The 18,299-nt window shown below is 37.7% G+C and overlaps 1 protein-coding gene across 5 annotated transcripts in view; it reads right to left on the bottom strand.

Annotated features, from left to right (window-relative positions):
* The window catches only part of LRRC4C (leucine rich repeat containing 4C), a 1,453,400-nt gene that overhangs the window by 562,935 nt on the left and 872,166 nt on the right, over nt 1–18,299 (bottom strand). For all 5 annotated transcript variants that reach the window (XM_043971634.1, XM_043971635.1, XM_043971633.1 and 2 more), the window contains one exon: nt 17,660–17,795. The gene's annotated coding sequence lies outside the window, so the exon portion shown is untranslated. The remainder of the gene's footprint in view (nt 1–17,659; nt 17,796–18,299) is intronic.

Below are 18,299 nucleotides of genomic sequence, written 5' to 3'. Positions count from 1 at the left end.
TTTATGGGAATGTGTTAGATGTTAAACTTTTCATCTTATCCAGCCACAATATCCAGTGCATCAACCCTTTGGATATTTGAATAATGGTCCGTCCCTCATACTTTGCAGTTTTTAAATCCTGTTATCAAAATTAGGGAGTTTATATCATCAAACTGTTTTCTTCTTTCAATTCCTTATACAAATCTTTTCCCCCCTCTTTTCTACACGCATTTTCTGAATTTCTCAAACACAAATCTTTAAAGAATGATCACAGTCTTGTAAATATATGCAAACAATGTGCAAAAAGTGAAATAAACAAACACCTTTAGAGAAAGAAGAGGAAAGAAAACTACTGTGCCTCATGTAGAGAATAATAGAATATTTTCCAACTTCCTTAATCTACCTTCCTAATGCCTTGTGTGAAATGCCACTGGGAGGGAGAAAGCTACTTGGGCATACAGTCTCCTGAAAGAAGCTGAGCTGTCTTTAGTCTTATCTGATGCTCTTTTCTTTGCTCTTATATCAGCTAAAAATGGGGACGAATGTGTTTGTTTTTTTCCTGGCATCTCAACTTTTGGCCCCTAAAACCATAGGAGTTAAATTTTACTGGGAATCTGTGCAGCAAAGGGAGTTGATTTTTTTTTAACCTGCCAGGTATCTGCATGATATGACCAGGGCAATGACCTACTAATTTTCTTTCACTTTTGGCCACAGTTTATTTGAAATGGATAAAGATGTAGTGCTAAAAAATAAAATAAATCCCAATATTGTGATATCCCTTGACATATAGCTGCAGAGATAAAAATACCATCTCTTTCTCCTGGAGACTCTGCCTATTACTATTTTACCATGGCTTTCAGTTCAATTATTTGCTTGTTGGCAGTGTCAAGAAGTCTTTGGGACTGCATTCCTGTATCACCTCCCATGCTTATCCTGAATTCACAAGACAAGGGGTTCTTACCATTGTGAATGTTTGCATATGTGTAATGGACCCTTGGGACCGCCTGGCAAAGGTAATAGAATATTTCTCTGAATAGCATTTACAAATGCTTAAAATTAAATGCACACCATGATAAAGGAAATCAATTATATTTGCATACATTTATCAAAATATTAAAAAAATCCCAGATGCCAGATTAAGAACTTCTATATTAGATAAAATGTCTGTGCATTTTAGTGCTATATCAAGAAGTCATATCAGTGTAGTTGAAGAATACCATTCTGAAAGAATATGCCCAGGATTGGGAATGACTTAATTAGATTATAATCAAGCTATTATTTCTCTCTTGTATTGTCCCTGTATTGTTATCTCCTTGAAAAAGAGTCTGATCTCTTTGAAGACAGGAAGTGTCATTAATGTCTTTTGTTTTTTTCCACAGAACAATGCCGGACACTTGGTAGTAATTTAATAAGTACTTAAAATTTTTAATTTGAACTGAATTGAATTGATCAGGGTCTGACAGGACAAAAAGAAAAAATAAACTCCAAAATAGCATTGAGAATATCAGTGGAGAATACTGCTTGGCAAAACCCAGTAATTACATGGCAGGTATTTGAAACAAATTCTAGGTAGAAGAAGTGACTGATGATTTTGGAGGTTAACCAGGATTTTTTTTTTTTTTTACAAGTTATCGTAAGGAATAAATCCACCTACATGGGGAAAGAGTTCAGTTGGACACAGTGAAAGAGACAAGAGAGGCATTTGACTTTCACAAAGTGGATAACTAAAAGATATCCTTTTTTTTTTTTTTTGCAGGGCAATTAGGGTTAAGTGACTTACCCAGTGTCACACAGCTAGTGTCAAGTGTCTGAGACCAGATTTGAACTAAGGTCCTCCTGAATCCAGGGCATGTGCTTTATCCACTGTGCCAACTAGCTGCCCCCAAGATATCTTAAATTAAAAATTTCCCAAAGTGACCTTACATGATAACTCCCCAAATCCAAACCTCTTCCAAACTTCCTTCTTTCTGTGGAAAGCACCATAATTCTTCTAGTCTCTCCCATTTATAACCTTTGTGTTATCCTTAATTCCTCAGTCTCTTTTACCTCAGATATCTAATCAGTTGCCAAATGTTTCCTTGTCTCCCTCCACAATATGTTTCTGGTTTGTTTTTTTTTCCGTCTAATCCCTTCAATCTTCTCACAGAGCTACCAGCTTAGTTTAGGTCCTCATTACCTCCCTCAGAGCATAATGGCTTCTTAATTGTTCTCCCTGGTGCACATCTTGCTTTACTCCAACACCTCTATACAGCTGCCAAAGTGCTTTCCTTTAAGAATATATCTGACCATGTCCTCAAAACAGCTCCGTGAGGTAGATGTTCTTAGCATTTTCATTTCAAAATGGGGAAACTAAGATAGAGGTTAATTAATTTGATGAGGGACAACAGCTAAATAATTATCTAGTACAACATTTGAATTCATCTTCTCAACCAACTCCTCAAGTTACACAATCTATCCATTGGGGAATTTTGCTACGTGTTCTGCTATTTTTCTTTAAAAAATTGCAATCTCATCATAACTTTTATTTTCTAGACTCATTATATAGTACTCTTTTTTCTTGCACTCTATAAGTCTACTCTCAGGGCTTCACAGACCAGGTTAAATCTTCCATCTCTATGCCTTTGAACTGGCTGTCATTCGTGCCAAGAATGAATGCATTATTGCCTACAAAATTACTCCCTTCAAGATGCATGAGACCATTTCTGATGGTCTACAAGTGCTATTTTCCCCTAAATATTTTGTACTAAAGCACCCTGAGTTCATTTTTAATTTATTCTGCAATTATTCTTTATACACTTGTATGCATTTTTGCTGTATTCTCAAGTAGAATATAAGATCTTTAAGAGCAAGGACTTTTTAAAGACGTTGTAGTTCGTATGCCCAGCACCTAACAAATCTCTGGCATACAGTAGATGCTTACTAAATGCTTTTTGAATGATTGACTGAGAAATAGAAAAATCATTGATATCCCCCACATCATTTTATCCATCATCAATTTCTAGATTGCAAAGATGCCTAAAGAGATATTAAGGCAAAGTTTGTTCACCTCATGGTCTACAAATTCTTAAGGATAGATTGCAGTGTCTACGAACTTGGATGGGAATAAAATCCATATTTATTTTCACTAGCCTATAACTGAAATTTAGCATTTCCTTCAATTATGATATTTAAATACATTATTCTGAGAAGGGGTTCCAAAGGCTTCATAAGACTTCTAAAAGGATCCATCACACATAGATGCATGCATACATACATACAGTTAAGAAAGTATGAGTTTTGGAGCAGCTAGGTGGTGCAGTGGATAAAGCACCACTCCTGGATTCAGGAGGACCTGAGTTCAAATCTGTCCTCAGACTTTTGACACTTACTAGCTATGTGACCCTGGGCAAGTCACTTATCACTCATTTCCTTGCCAAAAGCAAAAAACAAAAACAAAAAAAGAAAGTGTGAGTTTCATGGTTTGTCTCTGGTCACATACTTAGGTCCTCTGACTCTGCCATGGATAATACACTGAAGCTTTAAAAGATCTTTACAAATGAATTGTCTCTCTGTCAAATGGCCGATGAGAGTGAACAGGTGGATTCAAACTGCCAAACTGCCAATGACATAGATATGGGTTTGAATGTAATCTCATGACATACTCTGAAGATGAATTAATTTCCCCAGCATTTAGCCATGGTCTACTTGTGAAAAGCAATATTTCACTTGAGGGCATGGCTCAGATGTTTTAAGGGTAAAGCATTAGAGACAACTTGGATTCTCTGTTTGACATCCTCTTTACTATCATCACAGTGAAATAAAGTCTATGGCTACTTACAAAGCACTGTATCAAAAAGCTACAAATTGACAGATTTGGTCTTTGGCTTCCAGCCATCTTCTCATAGCCTAAGGCAATGTTACAGAGACATCAAAAAATTTTAAAATGAAAATTTTAAAAAAAGTAGTTTGTAATAGCTTTTTAAAAACCTGCAAAATTATTCCTAGCACTTCTCTCTTGTGCCAGTGTCACAGTGAAGATGAAGTTCATAGTCATTTTCAGTAGCCTGAAGGATTCTCTGTTAATGCTATGAATTGGATCCTCAATTTTAATTAAAACTCATTCTTGGCAGTTGGGTTTCTCTTAAACCTTTCCTAATTCCTTTGAGGCTCTACAGTAGTAAGCCCATAGTCATTTGTCCCATAGGATACCCTATAGATTCAAAGGCCCTGGAGAGATGAAATGTGGTTGCTGTTCACAGAGGAACACTCTAAATGCATCGGTGGGGGAGATGAGCTTTAACCTTAATGAAACACAAAGTGAAAATGGAACACCTCAAAATGAGGAACTTGTATAGTTTATGAAGCCTTGGATCCAGAGTTAGAGAAGTAGAATTGAAATCCCATCTATGCTTCTTGCTACCCATTTGACCTGTGGTAAAGTGTCTTCATCCTGGGCCTCAGTCTCTTCATCTGAAGAGTGTGGGGGATCCACTAGATTCATTCAAAGCCCCCTTTCTGTTCTAGATCCTATAATTTTAAATTGGAATATGGAATAAATGAACAAACATAGCAACCATTTTGGGTAAAGTGATATAACTTACCACCTCTCAGACTTACCGCACTTTAATATGCACTGAACTAAATGTAGCAATCTAGTTACAGTATCAAATATCATTGGAATATTTGCATGCAACCTAGGTAATGAGAAGCATTTCCTTTTAAAGAATCCCATTAAAAACAACAACAAGGAACCCACAACACCATACAGTAGTCATCAATAAATGGGAATGTTCAAAAGTGAAATATTTGTAGTTTATAGAATATTAACAAATTTGCTGTATTTTTTCTAGCTGTATAAAGTAATCAGTAGTATGATTGATATGACATGGAATAAATAAATTAATTTAGGTAGTATTGCCATTTTTCTTATATTGGCTTGGCCTAACCATGAACAATTAATATTTCTCTATTTATTTGTATCTATCTTTATTTGGGTGAATTGCATTATAGTTCCTACGTGTGACTTGGCAAGTAGATTGCCTAGTATATTATAATGCCTTAAGTTATTTTAATTTCTCTTTCTTTGTCTTCATTCTGGGCTTTGTTAATAATATATCAACCAGTGGCTTAAAAATGCTGATGATTTGTAAAGTTTAAATAGGTGGAGCATTGGATAGAGTGCCAGGCCTGCAGTCAGGAAGACCTGAGTTCAAATCCAGCCTCAGAACCTTCCTTACTATCTGTGTGAACCTGGGAAAGTCACTTGACTATGTTTGCCTCAGTTTCTTCATTTGTAAAATGAGCAGGAGAAGGAAATGGCAAATCACTCCAGGATCTTTACCAGGAAAATACGAAATAGAGTCACACAGAGTCAGACATGACTGAAACAACCGAACAATGACAGCAATAGAGAAAATAAAGAAAGATTGAACAGTGATGATGAAAAGAGGGAAAGAAGGTCATTCCAAATATACAAACATTCTGAAAGAGAAATGCTTATCTCCCAGCTGTGATAATGACACTTTTATCCTGGTAGTCCTAATCTTAACAATCCCCTTTCACTCAAACATTGTCCTACCATCTACTGAGCAATTTGCTGCTGTGGGAACATACCTCCAACTTTACAGTGGGAAGTAATGGAAAATTGGATTTGCTTTATAGACATTTGTTCTGTAATGAACCTTGCCCACATGTACTGAGATTCTGTTGAATGAGGCATACTTGTGGTTCAAGCAAAGCCAGCTCACAATTCCCTGGCTCCCCTAACAACTCAGCACAAAATAATGATCTCAAAGTCTCTTTTTACACTTAGCCATTTTGTTTTTGTTTTTGTTTTTCATTTTCAGAGCCTACCTAATACTTATTGTTCCTGACAAATATTTTCTGCCAAGTAAAATCACTGAAAGCATGATACCATTTCCTAGGAAATACTCTTCAAACATGGAAAACCATTCACTGATTTTGACTTCCAACTTTGTGTTGTAATGATTGGAATGACGCCACCCGCTGGAGACTTACTGTAGAAGAGTTCTGCCCATGAAGCGAAGGCCTTTGAGGGCAAGACCAGGAGTCTTTTCTTTGGCATCAGGAAGTGACGTTGGGTAGTGGGAGGAAGAAGGAAGAGACTAGCGCTCTCTCGGGCTTTCCTTTGGACTCTGGTGGAGAGCGGAGCTAGAAATGTACTCTCCCTTTAATAGATAGGAATCTAGGCCTTTCTCTCTCTCTTTACCAAATTCTTATTCTCTTTAATAAACGCTTAAAAGTCTAACTCTTGCTAAAGCTTGTAATTTATTGGCAACCACTCATTGGATATCTTAGACAGACTAGCTAGAATTTTAGCCCTTAACAGTGTTGTTGTTTTTTTGTTTTGTTTGTTTGTTTTTACTTATTTATCATTGATATTTGATCTAGTTCAGTTCCAAGGTCCATCTAAAAGACATGTGTGTTTGTTATGCTAACATCATTTTCTCCCTTTATTTTTTCCTTGTGCTCTCTTTTGATGGGATACATACAATCACTATCAAACAGTCCATTTGAGGGATATGGTGGTATAGTGGATGGAGCTCTGAGCTCAATTATAGTATGAAATGAATTAGCCTTGCAATACACATACTATGATGATGCAAACTTTCTATGCTTAGCTTCTCTTGGCTTCAATTTCCTTCATCATGAAAAGAGGATAGAAACACATACACCCCCCAAGGCACCATGGTATAGTGGAAATAAAACAGGTATGGGGTCAAGAATTCCTGGGTTCAAGCTGCATCTGGCATACACTCACTATGGGATCCTGGGGAAGTATAAGAGAAGGGAACATGTATTTATTTATAAAGTGCCAACTATTTGCCAGGCACTGAGCTAAATATTTTTACAAATTTCATCTCATGTGATTCTAACAACAACCTGTGAGTTAGGTGCCATTATTATTAGAGTTTACAGTTGAAGAAACTGAAACAAAAAGAAATTAAGTGACTTATCAAGGGTCACAGAGGTAATAAGTATCTGAGGACAGATTTGAACACAGTCACATCACTTAACCTAAGACCAGATTTGAACTCATGGTCATATCACTTATTGCACTGAGGCCCAAGCAACTAAGACTCCAAAGTGCAAAGCAGATAAAGAGAGTTTCTTCGTCAGACCATCTCTACATCAATGAAATCATAGGTCCAAAAACACTTCCATCACTTATCTCACAGGGAGATATTATTTATATGATAGGCTCGGTAATCCTCACAGTGTTATGAATGTGTTTGTTACTATTTGTCCCAACATATGATTTCATCTGCATAACAAAGTCCAACTGATAAAGCTCCTTTACAGTGAAGATCAGCAAATTCCAGTCATACAATCTAGCAATTTAGAGTCTTGGAGAGATTCCCAGGGTGCTGAGGATTTAAGTAACTTGTGAATGTCACACAACCAAGTATCAGAGGCAAGTCTTGATCCTAGGTTTTCCTGACTTGACTCTCCATGAACTAAACGGTACTGCTTATCTCATTAATAAGGATTGTTCATATCATGATTGATCTTTTGATATAATTATCAGGCTACCAGTTAAGTTTCCCATGCCTACTCTTCCTCACCAAGCTGGGAAAGAACCACAAATGGTCCTATTTCACTCAAGGGTGCCTAACTCTTACTTCGCTATTCCAAGTTTCACTGGCCTAAAAACAAACAAAAAAAACCAAGCAACAACAACAAAAACAAAAACAAAACAAAGCTAGTTTGAAGCACATGGAAGGGATAGGAATGATTTTATAAATCCCTAGACTTAATACCCTCCCTTGCTAAGCAATAATTTTCCTAAAGGTCTCCTATTCGACTTTTGTATTTCCAACAGTTAAGAAGCAGGATTCTTCTAGACATGCTTGGGTATAATTAAACAGGGAAGAAAAATGCCCAAGACCATTAAGTAGAGGGTCCTGGGTAAGGGGATTTCCTTAATTCATTTAGAAAAATAATTTTTTTAAAGTAATAGATATATTTATTTATAGTTTGGGGTTCTAATTTTGTCCCTCCTTCCCTCCTTCCCCTCTCACCTCCTTGAGCCAGTAAGCAATAAGATATGTTATACTTGTACAATTATGTAAAACATTACCATATTAGTCATTTGTATATAACTAATAACTTGAATAGAAGAAAAGAATGAAAGAAAGTAAAAATAGAATGCTTCAGTCTCTGTTCCATCAATATCAGTTCTTTCTTTGGAAGTGGATAGTATGTTTCATCAATAGTCCTTTGGGATTTTCTTGGATCATTGTATTGCTCAGAATAGTTAAGTCTTTCACAGTTCTTCATCAAACAATATTGCTGTGTCTGTGTACAATGTTCTCTTGGTTCTGCTTTCTTCACTATACATCAGTCCATACATGTCTTTCTAGGCCTTTCTGAAATCATCCTGCTTGTCATTTCTTATAGCACAACAATATTCCATTACCACTATATAGCAAAGCTTGCTTAGCAATTCCCCAATTGATGGGCATTTGATTTCCAATACTTAGCCACCGCAAAAAGAGCTGCTATAAATACTTTTGTTAAAAATAGGTATTTTTCTCTTTTGGGGGATTTCTTTGGGATAAAACCTAACAGTGGTACTTCTGGATCAAAGGGTATGCATGGTTCTATAACCCTTGGGCATAGTTCCAAATTGCTCTCCAGGATGGTTAGATGTTTTCACAACTCTACCAACAGTGTATTAGCATCCCCACATCTGTTCTATCTGGTATCCCTGTGATGACAAGAGAAATTAAGGAAGACCATCCATATGCTGGCTGAAATCATTTTAGTGAATTCATAGCAAGATAAGGAACAAGAATCCTACAACATGAGCAGGTATCAATCTGCCCATATTGATGTTCTCCATCACTGGAGGGACTATATACATTGATGATCTATCTCACTCAGCCATTTGAGTACCTATCCTCATTGGGTTGTGATGATACCTAAATAGAATAATACATAAAAGTTTCTTTGAATACTTTAAAAGGTTAAATGACAATTACTCATATAATATGCAGAACTCAGAGCCAGACAATTAGTAATAGTAATAGATCATATTTGTAAAATAATGTAAAGTTTGCAAAGCATCTTTCTTATCATAAACCTATGAAAGTGATGCCAAAATTAGAATCCCCATTTTCCAGATGGAGATGCTTAGGCTCACATTGGTTAAGAGACTCTCAGGATAAGTGTGAGAGGAGAGATTTCTAGGTGTAGCCACCTAATCTATTAATCTCATTTTATAGACCAGTAAACCTCCATGAGGACCAGAGAGAACTGAAGTAACTTTACCCAACTCACATACAAACTAGCAGAATGGAGATTTGAACTCAGATCTGACACTCTTGAATTTCCATTTAGGAAAATACAATCATTTTTAAGTGCTTACAATGGGCTCAGAACTGTGCTAAAGACTTTACAAATATCATCTCATTTGATTCTCAACTCTGGGAGGTTGGTGTTATTATTATCCCCATTTCACAACTGAGTGAACTGAGGCAGACAGTGGTTAAGTGATTTGCCTAGGCTCATACCTAATAAGTGTCTGAAGCTGGATTCTCCAGGCCCTATGTTCTATTCCCTGCAATACCTAGATGCCTTTACTCTTAGGATCATAGAATTTGAGCCAGAAGTGACCTTAGAGGTCATTGAGTCTGACCTCCTCATTTTACAAATAAGGAAAAATGAGGTTCAGAGGAATTAAATGACCTGCCCATGGTCAAGCAGCTAGTAAATGCCATGAGGTTGGATTTATATTCAGTCCTTCCTAAATGCAATGTCAGTGTCTTCTCCCACACAGCCTCTCCAAAGCACCACTCATTCAAAGAGACTGTAAGCCCCAAAATGCATTAGCACCTCTAAATGCTGTTATTAAACTCCATTTGCAATATAAATATGTTTGTATTTTTTTTTCAATTTTTAGAAACTCAGAGGAAAATCAAGCAAATGATTCCTATGCTATTAGGCAGGTTGCCATCTCAAACTGTTTATCTCTTCCTCTTGAAAGGCCTATTTTAAAAGCCTTCAGAATTGTGAACCTCAGTTGAAATAGCCATGCACTATTAGGTACCACAGAATGAATAAGCATCCATGCTATAGTTTTTCCTAGAAAGGTAGGCTATACCAGAAAAGAATGAATTCATAAGAGAGAATCCCAGATTTCTTTCTAAGATATAGATAAATTCTTTTAAGGGGCCTCAAATTTATGTTGTATCTTTTTGAAATTATTGTCTATAGACTGGAACATGGTAGAAAGATGTGATTTTGGTGCCTCAATGATTAGGTTTTGGCCATGTTACTGTAATGATTGGAATGACACCACCTGCTGGAGATTTACTGAAGAAAAGCTGTGCCATTAGGTGAACGTCTCTGAGGGGAAGACCATGGGTCTTTTCTTTGGCGTCAGGAAGTGACATTTGCTGGTGGGAGGAAGAAGGGAGAGCCAGGCACTCTGACTCATTCTTTTTCCTGAGGATGCTGGTGGAGAGCGGAGCTAGAAATGTACTCTCCCTTTAATAGATAGATGAATGTAGGCCTTTCTCTCTCTCTTTACCAAATTCTTGTTCTCCTTAATAAATGCTTAAAAGTCTAAGTCTTGCTAAAGCTTATAATTTATTGGTGACCACTCATTAGATATTTTAGACAGACTAGCTAGAATTTTAGCCTTTAACATTACTACTTGCTGGTATTTTCACAGGCAAGGGATATGCCATGGGGAAGACTGAGCAGGGAATAGGCTGAAGCATTTCAAGACATAGAAGGTAGAAATGATGAACTAATTCTCAAATAATGGGAATGATAGCTCTCCAACAAATTTCCTCTCTTTTTTGTTATTGTTGTTTTGTTTCGTTAACAATTTCCAGGATAGGGTTGGGATTTTTTTGTTTGTTGTAGTTGTTCCTAAAACATTAAAATCAATGAATATTAGCACAACTACATCATTTAAAAAGGAAATGGAACAAAATGGAGCTCAGCTCTGGAGGACAAGCTATTCAATTTAAATCAACAATGATTTACTAAATGTTGACTACATCCAGAGTACTGGAATTGTTTCTGTGGCTTCAAAGACAAAAAGGAGACAGATCCTCCCCTCAAGGAGTTTGAGGGTATGTGTGAAATGATGTGGATCTCAAAGCATTTGACAAGCCATATACAATTTCTTTTTTCCTTTCTTCTTAAAGCTGAGCTCTGAGAGCAAAAGACAAATGAATTATTATTACAAAATTAATTGTTTAGTATGTGGCATGTACTGTACGTAGGCCCAAGGATACAGATATCATCCCCACACTCTCATAAAAATGTCCTTACTAATATTCATAGATTTTAATAAATGTTTCCTTGGAATAGCTACAACAAAAACAACAATTTCTAATCTTACCCTGGAAATTTTTAAAAATGTGACATAAAAACAAAAAAAACAACAGAAACTTGACCTCAGAGAGTTGGAAATAAAAAATACAACAACTTGAAGATGATTTAAAAAAAACAAAACATTTTGCGGGGCAGCTAGGTGGCGCAGTGGATAGAGCATGGACCCTGGAGTTGGGAGTACCTGAGTTCAAATCTGGCCTCAGACCTTTGACACTTACTAGCTGTGTGACCCTGGGCAAGTCACTGAACCCCAATTGCTTCACCAAAAAAACCAAAACAAAACAAAACATTTTGCATCACAGAATAAGGTCTTTCAAATTATTGTAGCTGTAAAGGCAAGATAGTTCACACAAAGGAGATAGCATGAGATTTCCATGTTCAGGAAGTTTGGTATCTGTTATTTCCCATGACTTAACCCTATGAGCATAAAATTTGGAATCAAAGACTTGGCTTCATATATTTGATCTTCTGTTTCCTAATCCTCTATCAATGAACAAGTCAATTACCATCTCTGGGGCTTGGTTTTATCATATGCAAAATTTAGGGATTGAATAAAATGTCCTTTGAGATATCTTCCATCTTTCCATCTATGATGATTCCTTCCAACCCTAATGTTCTATCACCCTATGGACAGTATATTTTTTGTCTTCTGTTAAGTGCATTTGTGCTAAGTCAGGGAAACTTGTGGGCCAAAGTACACAACCCCATCTCTTTTTTAAAAATCTTTATTCCATCTCTCTGTTGCAATTGATTTTTATAAATCTGGCCTACTGTTTCTATTAGGACAACACCATCCCCCACAATTCAAATTCTCTAGTTTCTGCTTATTTTAAGGGCTAAGTATTTCTGGGAGATATTGCTGAGGCTGGCCAAGCTTTCACTAAACCTATGGAAACATCAGCAGTTGTTCACTTTCTTGCTATTTTGCATATTCATTATTTAGAGAGCCCCCTGCTTGGGCCAATCTCTTACCAAATGCAGAAAGCCAAAGTTTGTGCCCCTGAGGGCTTACAATGTAGGTCAGGGGAATCTCTTCTTTCATCTGCCTAGGACAAACAGGGCTTCCTTCAGTTTTTCAGCATGCTTCTCCTCTGGCATTAAACACTGCTAATTTCCGCTCCATTAGGCTCCTTATCTCCTTGCTTATTTCCATAAGCCTCTGGCCTCCCTTAGTTCAAGATTGAAGTGTTCTGGAAGTCAAAGGCTCTGATGCTCTCTTCCTTGCCAAGTCCTTGTTCATTCATGGATAAATGGGTGTTTGCTTTGGATGAAGGGGATAGGAAGGCATGTGCTCTGAGTATTCGGAATATCATTTGGCTTCAGAGTCACCTTATTAGCTCTCACAAGCATTAAGACCTAGGAAATGGGGCAGAACTGCTTCTTGGTATTGTATGAAAAACCATGCTCCTGGAATCAGATAATCAGAGTTCAGATTCTACCCTTGATACCTAATGAGTTATGAGACCAAGGGTAAGCTTCTAAGCTTCAACTTCCTCACCTGTGAAATGGAAATAATACTCTCAGGTCATTGTAAGTTTTTTTGTTTTTGTTTTTGTTTTTCTTTTTAACAACAAGCATTTATTTCATTTTCCAGTTACATGTAAGGGTAGTTTTCAACATTCATTCCCATAAGATTTAGAGTTCCAAATATTTCTCCCTCCCTCCCTCCCTTTCCTTCCCCCTCCACAAGAAAGCAAGCAGGTTATATATGTACAATCCACAAGTGTTCTTTTTTATCAGTTCTTTCTATAGGGGTGCATAGTAAGCTTCCTCAGTAGTTCCTTGGGATTGTCTTAGATCATTGCATTGCTGAGAGTAGTCAAGTCATTCACAATTGACCACTGAACAATACTGCTGTTGCTTAGCACAATGTCCTCCTAGCTCTGCTCACTTCACTATGCATCGATGTTCATTAGTCTTTCCAGCTTTTTTGGGGATCATCCTGTTTGTCATTTCCTGTAGCATAAGACCATTCCACTACAATCATATAGCACTGATTTTTCCATCACTCCTCAATTGATGGACATTCCCTTGATTCTCAATTCTTAGCCTCTACCAAGAGTTGCTATACATATTTTTTGTATATTTTCCCCCTTTTCTCTTTTGCATGATTACTATTGTTAACTCTTTCTCTTCCATCCTATTCCCTTCCCCATGATTATTCCATTTTCCATCTTCTTTCATCCCATCATTCTTCAAAAGGGATTTGCTTCTGTCTGTCCCCTCCCCCACTCTGCCCTTCCTTCTCTTGCCCCTCTCTCTTTATCCCCTTCCCCTCCTATTTTCCTGCAGGGTTAGAGAGATTACTCCACCCAATTGAGTGTGTACATTATTGCCTCCTTGAGCCAATTCTAATGAGATTGAGGTCTTTGAGCCAATTCTGATGAGTGTTAGGCTCATTTACTGCCCAGATTAAACAGATTGCTACACCCAGTTGGCTGTGTCTATAAATCCCTCCTTGAGGCAGCTCTGATGAGTTTAAGGTCTTTGAGGCTTTTCTAATGAGTGTAAAATTCCTTTACTGCACTGCTCCTCTCTCATCTCTTCCCCCACTCCATAAACCTTTTCCTGTTACTTTCATGCAGGATTTCACCTCTGCCCTTCCCCTTCCCCCAGTGAATTCCCTTCACCCCTCAATTTAACCCTAAAGATGTCATCGCCTAGCTAAGTGACACAGTAAACAAAGAATCACCCCTGAACCCAGGGGGATCCCAGCCAAAACCCAGCCTCAGACACAGGAAAGTCGCCCACTCTACGACCCAAGGTATGTCCCCCAGCTCCAATTTTTTATGGTTCTCTAGGGTCTTGTATTTGAAAGTCAAATTTGCCATTCAGTTCAGGTCTTTTCATCACAAATATCTGAAAGTCTTCTTTTTCATTAAAGTCCTATTTTTTCCACTGAAAGATTATGCTGAGTTTTGCTGGGTAGGTGATTCTTGGTTGTAATCCCATTTCCTTTGCCCTTTGGAAAATCATATTCTATACCCTCCGGTCCTTTAATGTAGAAGCTGCTAGATCTTGTGCTATCCTGACTGGGGCTCCACAGTTCTTGAATTGTTTCTTTTTGGGAGCTTTCAATATTTTCTCCTTGAACTGAGAGCTCTGGAATTTGGCTACAATATTCCTAGGAGTTTTCCTTTTGGGATCTCTTCCTGGAGGTGATCAGTGGATTCTTTCAATTTCTATTTTAGCTTCTTCTTATAGAATTTCAGGGCAATTTTCCCCTGAGAATATCTTGGAAGGATGGTGTCTAAGCTCTCTCCTTGATCATGGTTTTCAGGTAGACCAATAATTTTCAAATGATCTCTCCTGGGCCTATGTTCAAGGTCAGCAGATTTTCCTAGAAGATATTTAGCATTGCTCTCTATTTTTTTATTCATTTGGATTTGATTTATTGTGTCTTGCTTTCTCATAAAGTCACTGGCTTCCATTTGTTCAATTCTAATTCTTAGGCAATTATTTTCATCAGAGAACTTTTGTACTTCCTTTTCCATTTGGCCAATTTGACTTTTCAAGCTGTTGACTTTTTTCCCATGTCTTTCCTTCATCACCCTCATTTCTCTTTCCATTTTTTCCTCTACCTCTCTAACTTTATCTTTAACGTCCTTTTTGAGCACCTCTATAGCCTGAGACCAATTCATATTTTTCATGGAAGCTTTAGATACAGGGGCCCTGATGTTGACATCTTCCTCTGAGGGTGCCCCTTGGTCTTCCTTGTTACTGAAGAAACTTTCTATGGTCCTCACCTTTCTTTGTTGGCTCATCTTGCCTTTCTTTTACTTGATTTTTAGCTCCTTAAAGTGGGGCACTGTTTCCAGGCTGCAGTATCCCAAGCTTAAGAAGTCCAAGGTGGTATGATTTAAGGAGAATCAGGTACTTCACTCGCCCGGCCTGTTCCCTGGTCTTTAGATGACCCCAGACCAACTTGCTAATCAACCAGCTTTGTGTGTTGTGGTTGTTAGCTCTGATAAGCCTGTGCCCCTCCCCCAGCTGGGTCACTGCTACTCTACTTGAGCCTACCTCCTGGTTCTCAGCAGGGATGTAAAATCCTCTTCTGCCTTCTGTCTTTGCACCAGTATAGACCCCTGTAGTCTCCCCCCTGCCCAGGGCTCAGCTCACTCCCTAGACTGTGAGCTTAGTTCCAGACAACACTGGTGCTTCAGATGATTCAGAGGCTCTGGGAGTCTCTTTCTCTGGTGAGGTCTTCCTGGGACTAGATCTGTGTCAGGGTGACTGTGGGGTTGGGCTTGACTCCTGTAAAAGCACAGCAGCTCCCTCCTTCTGACCTTCCAGGCTGTTCTTGGTTAGAAGATGATTTCAGCACATTCTTCTGTGAGTTTTGCTGCTCTGGGCATTTTCCTATGGCATTATTTGGATGTTTTTGGAGTGATCATGTTATGAGTTCGGGAGCTCACTGCCTTTCCTCCGCCATCTTGGCTCCATCCCGGAAGTCTCTAGGTTATTGTAAGTTAAGGACTTTTTAAGCTACAAGATGCTACCTTAATTTGATATCATTATTATTCATGTTAGAGTGAAAGTAGCCCAATATAGCATATATTCATAATCAAGTTCATAAATATTCTTAGAATTTTATAAGTAGAAGGAATAAAGTCTTCTTTTATAGATGAACAAACTCATTTCAAGAGGGAAGTGATTTGTTCAAGGTCACAACACTGACTAAGGGCAGAGAAGAATTGGAAGGCTTCAAGTTTAGTGTACTTTCTATTATATTATGCTGCCTACTTATATAGGAAAGTGATCTGGAAGTGGCCTTACAGATCACCCAGTCTAACAGTCCCTTATTTTATATTCAACACAGCTAAAGTACAAAAAGGAAGTGACTTGTTCAAGGTCATCATGAAAATATAAACATTATCATATTTGGGATAAGAAACTAGGTCTTTGGACTCCAAATCAATTTGCTCAATCTTCTAATAATATTAATCTATAAAACATTTATTAAGCACCTAGTATTTGTCAAGCACTTGTTAGACATTGAGAATTCAAAGGCAGAGTAAATAGTAATACCTGACCTCTAGGAACTGAAATTGTGTGAATTGAAACTATATATAAAAATATAAAGATGTAGATATATAGGTATATTTGCACAATATAAATGTATACAGGATATTCCAATGCATACACCAAAGGTTATTCCCCAGTATACATCCCCAACAAGTGGTCTTCCAGACTGTTTTAAAGGATTTTCAAAAACATCAACAGAAGGACAGTAAAGTGATGTAAAGTATTCAAGTTTGGATTAACTAGAAGAACTTCTCTTGGTCCTAGAGAAAATAGAATTAAATAGAATTCTATTCTCCCGAAAGAGAGGTAGGAAATCACATATGAGAAATACAGCATGTACCATCAGACATAGTTTACTTATTGCTCAGTTTTGCTTAGTCATTTTCTTTGTTACAGTAAAAGTTCTGAAGAAAGGTATAATCTAGAAAATATGTGTGGGATAAGAAACAGAAAACATCAATGAAACTTAAAAATAAGAAATGAAAGATGTTAATGACAACAGCATCCTAGTCATTTGATCTGAACACAAGAATCAACCAACCCAGTGAAATAGAACTGATCACTTCCATTTCAGAAGTTCAAGTATATCCTAGGAAAGCAAGGCCAACTTTTCCCAGACTGTGCTGGGGCAGTATACATGACAGAGCTGGGCACAGACAAGGCACCAGGCTCATAGACTGTCTCTGTGGCTTCACTATATTGCATTCCCCCCTGCTAATTCCTTAAGAATAGTCCAAGTCCCCTGGCAGTTGAACAGGAGACATCTTTCTCCTGTCAGCATGTTCAGCTGCCCCACAATGCCAGATTTTCAAAAGTGGGGTGGGACAGGGAGGGAGGGAGCCAGCTACTTTTCAGAAATACTTTGTTCTATATTAATAACCCAACTGGCACTTTGGTTTCAGAAGATGAGGAGATAACTCCATGCACCCGTTTCATGCTAAGAAGTCCTGGGCAGTCCAATCTGCCACTCTTTCAACTCCTGGGACATCACACACAAACATCTGCTTAAGAAACAGTTTGACACCCATCATCCACATAAATCACATTTGTTAAAAGTTTTATGAGATGGAATTTTTGTCTTTTCCCTGTCCTCTTCCCTTTTAAGGGATTGAAGCCATGATATAAGAGACAAGAAAGTGAGACATCAAGCCAAAAGTAATATGCACATATGTGCATCCAGGAGACAGGAAGGAGGAGCTGTCAGTATTGAAGGATGAACATCATAATTAACAGATAGCTATTTAAGGACTGAGTCATCAATGCACCTTTGATAGGTTGTAAGCAAATGATACTTCTCCCTTACCTGGAGTAGATCATCCATGGGGAGGTGTTCTGTTCACAGACGTTCTACCCAACTATTTTCATGTGTGTCTTCTATAGGTTCAGGACGTTTCCATATTATTATATCCCAAAGGTCACCCCTCCTCTGCCAGCAAACCCTACATAGGAAAGATTCAAGTGAATACTTAGAAAGGGTTCTTGAGCTGAAGTTGGTCAACTTTAAAATAAAATGTATTTTGATAACTGGATTTCATTATAGTTGGCTGACTGAAATCCTATAAATTTTATTGCATGTATTAAATTTATTTATTTTATCATCATAAAAGCATTTTATTATTTTCTAGCTACATGAAAATAGAGTCTTCAACACCTATATTCATAAGACCCCCAGTTCCTAATTTTTCTCCCTCCATTCCCTCCCTTTCCTCTCCCCAAGAGAGAAAGCAATTTGATATAGGCTGTATATGCACAATTGCACCAAACATATTTATGCATTAGTCATATTGTGAAAAGAGAATTAGAACACAAGGGAAAAACCTCAAAAAAGGAGAAAAAACAGCCAAAAAGGAGAAACAGTATGGTTCAATACACACTCATAATCCACAGTTCCTTTCTCTGGATGTGGAGAACATTCTACATCGCAAGTTCCCTAGAATTGTCTT

This window comes from Dromiciops gliroides, chromosome 6, assembly GCF_019393635.1.
Source record: "Dromiciops gliroides isolate mDroGli1 chromosome 6, mDroGli1.pri, whole genome shotgun sequence".
NCBI classification, from domain to species: Eukaryota; Metazoa; Chordata; class Mammalia; order Microbiotheria; family Microbiotheriidae; genus Dromiciops; species Dromiciops gliroides.
The sequence above is the reverse complement of the archived record's forward strand: the minus strand, read 5'-3'. Positions and strand labels throughout refer to the sequence as shown.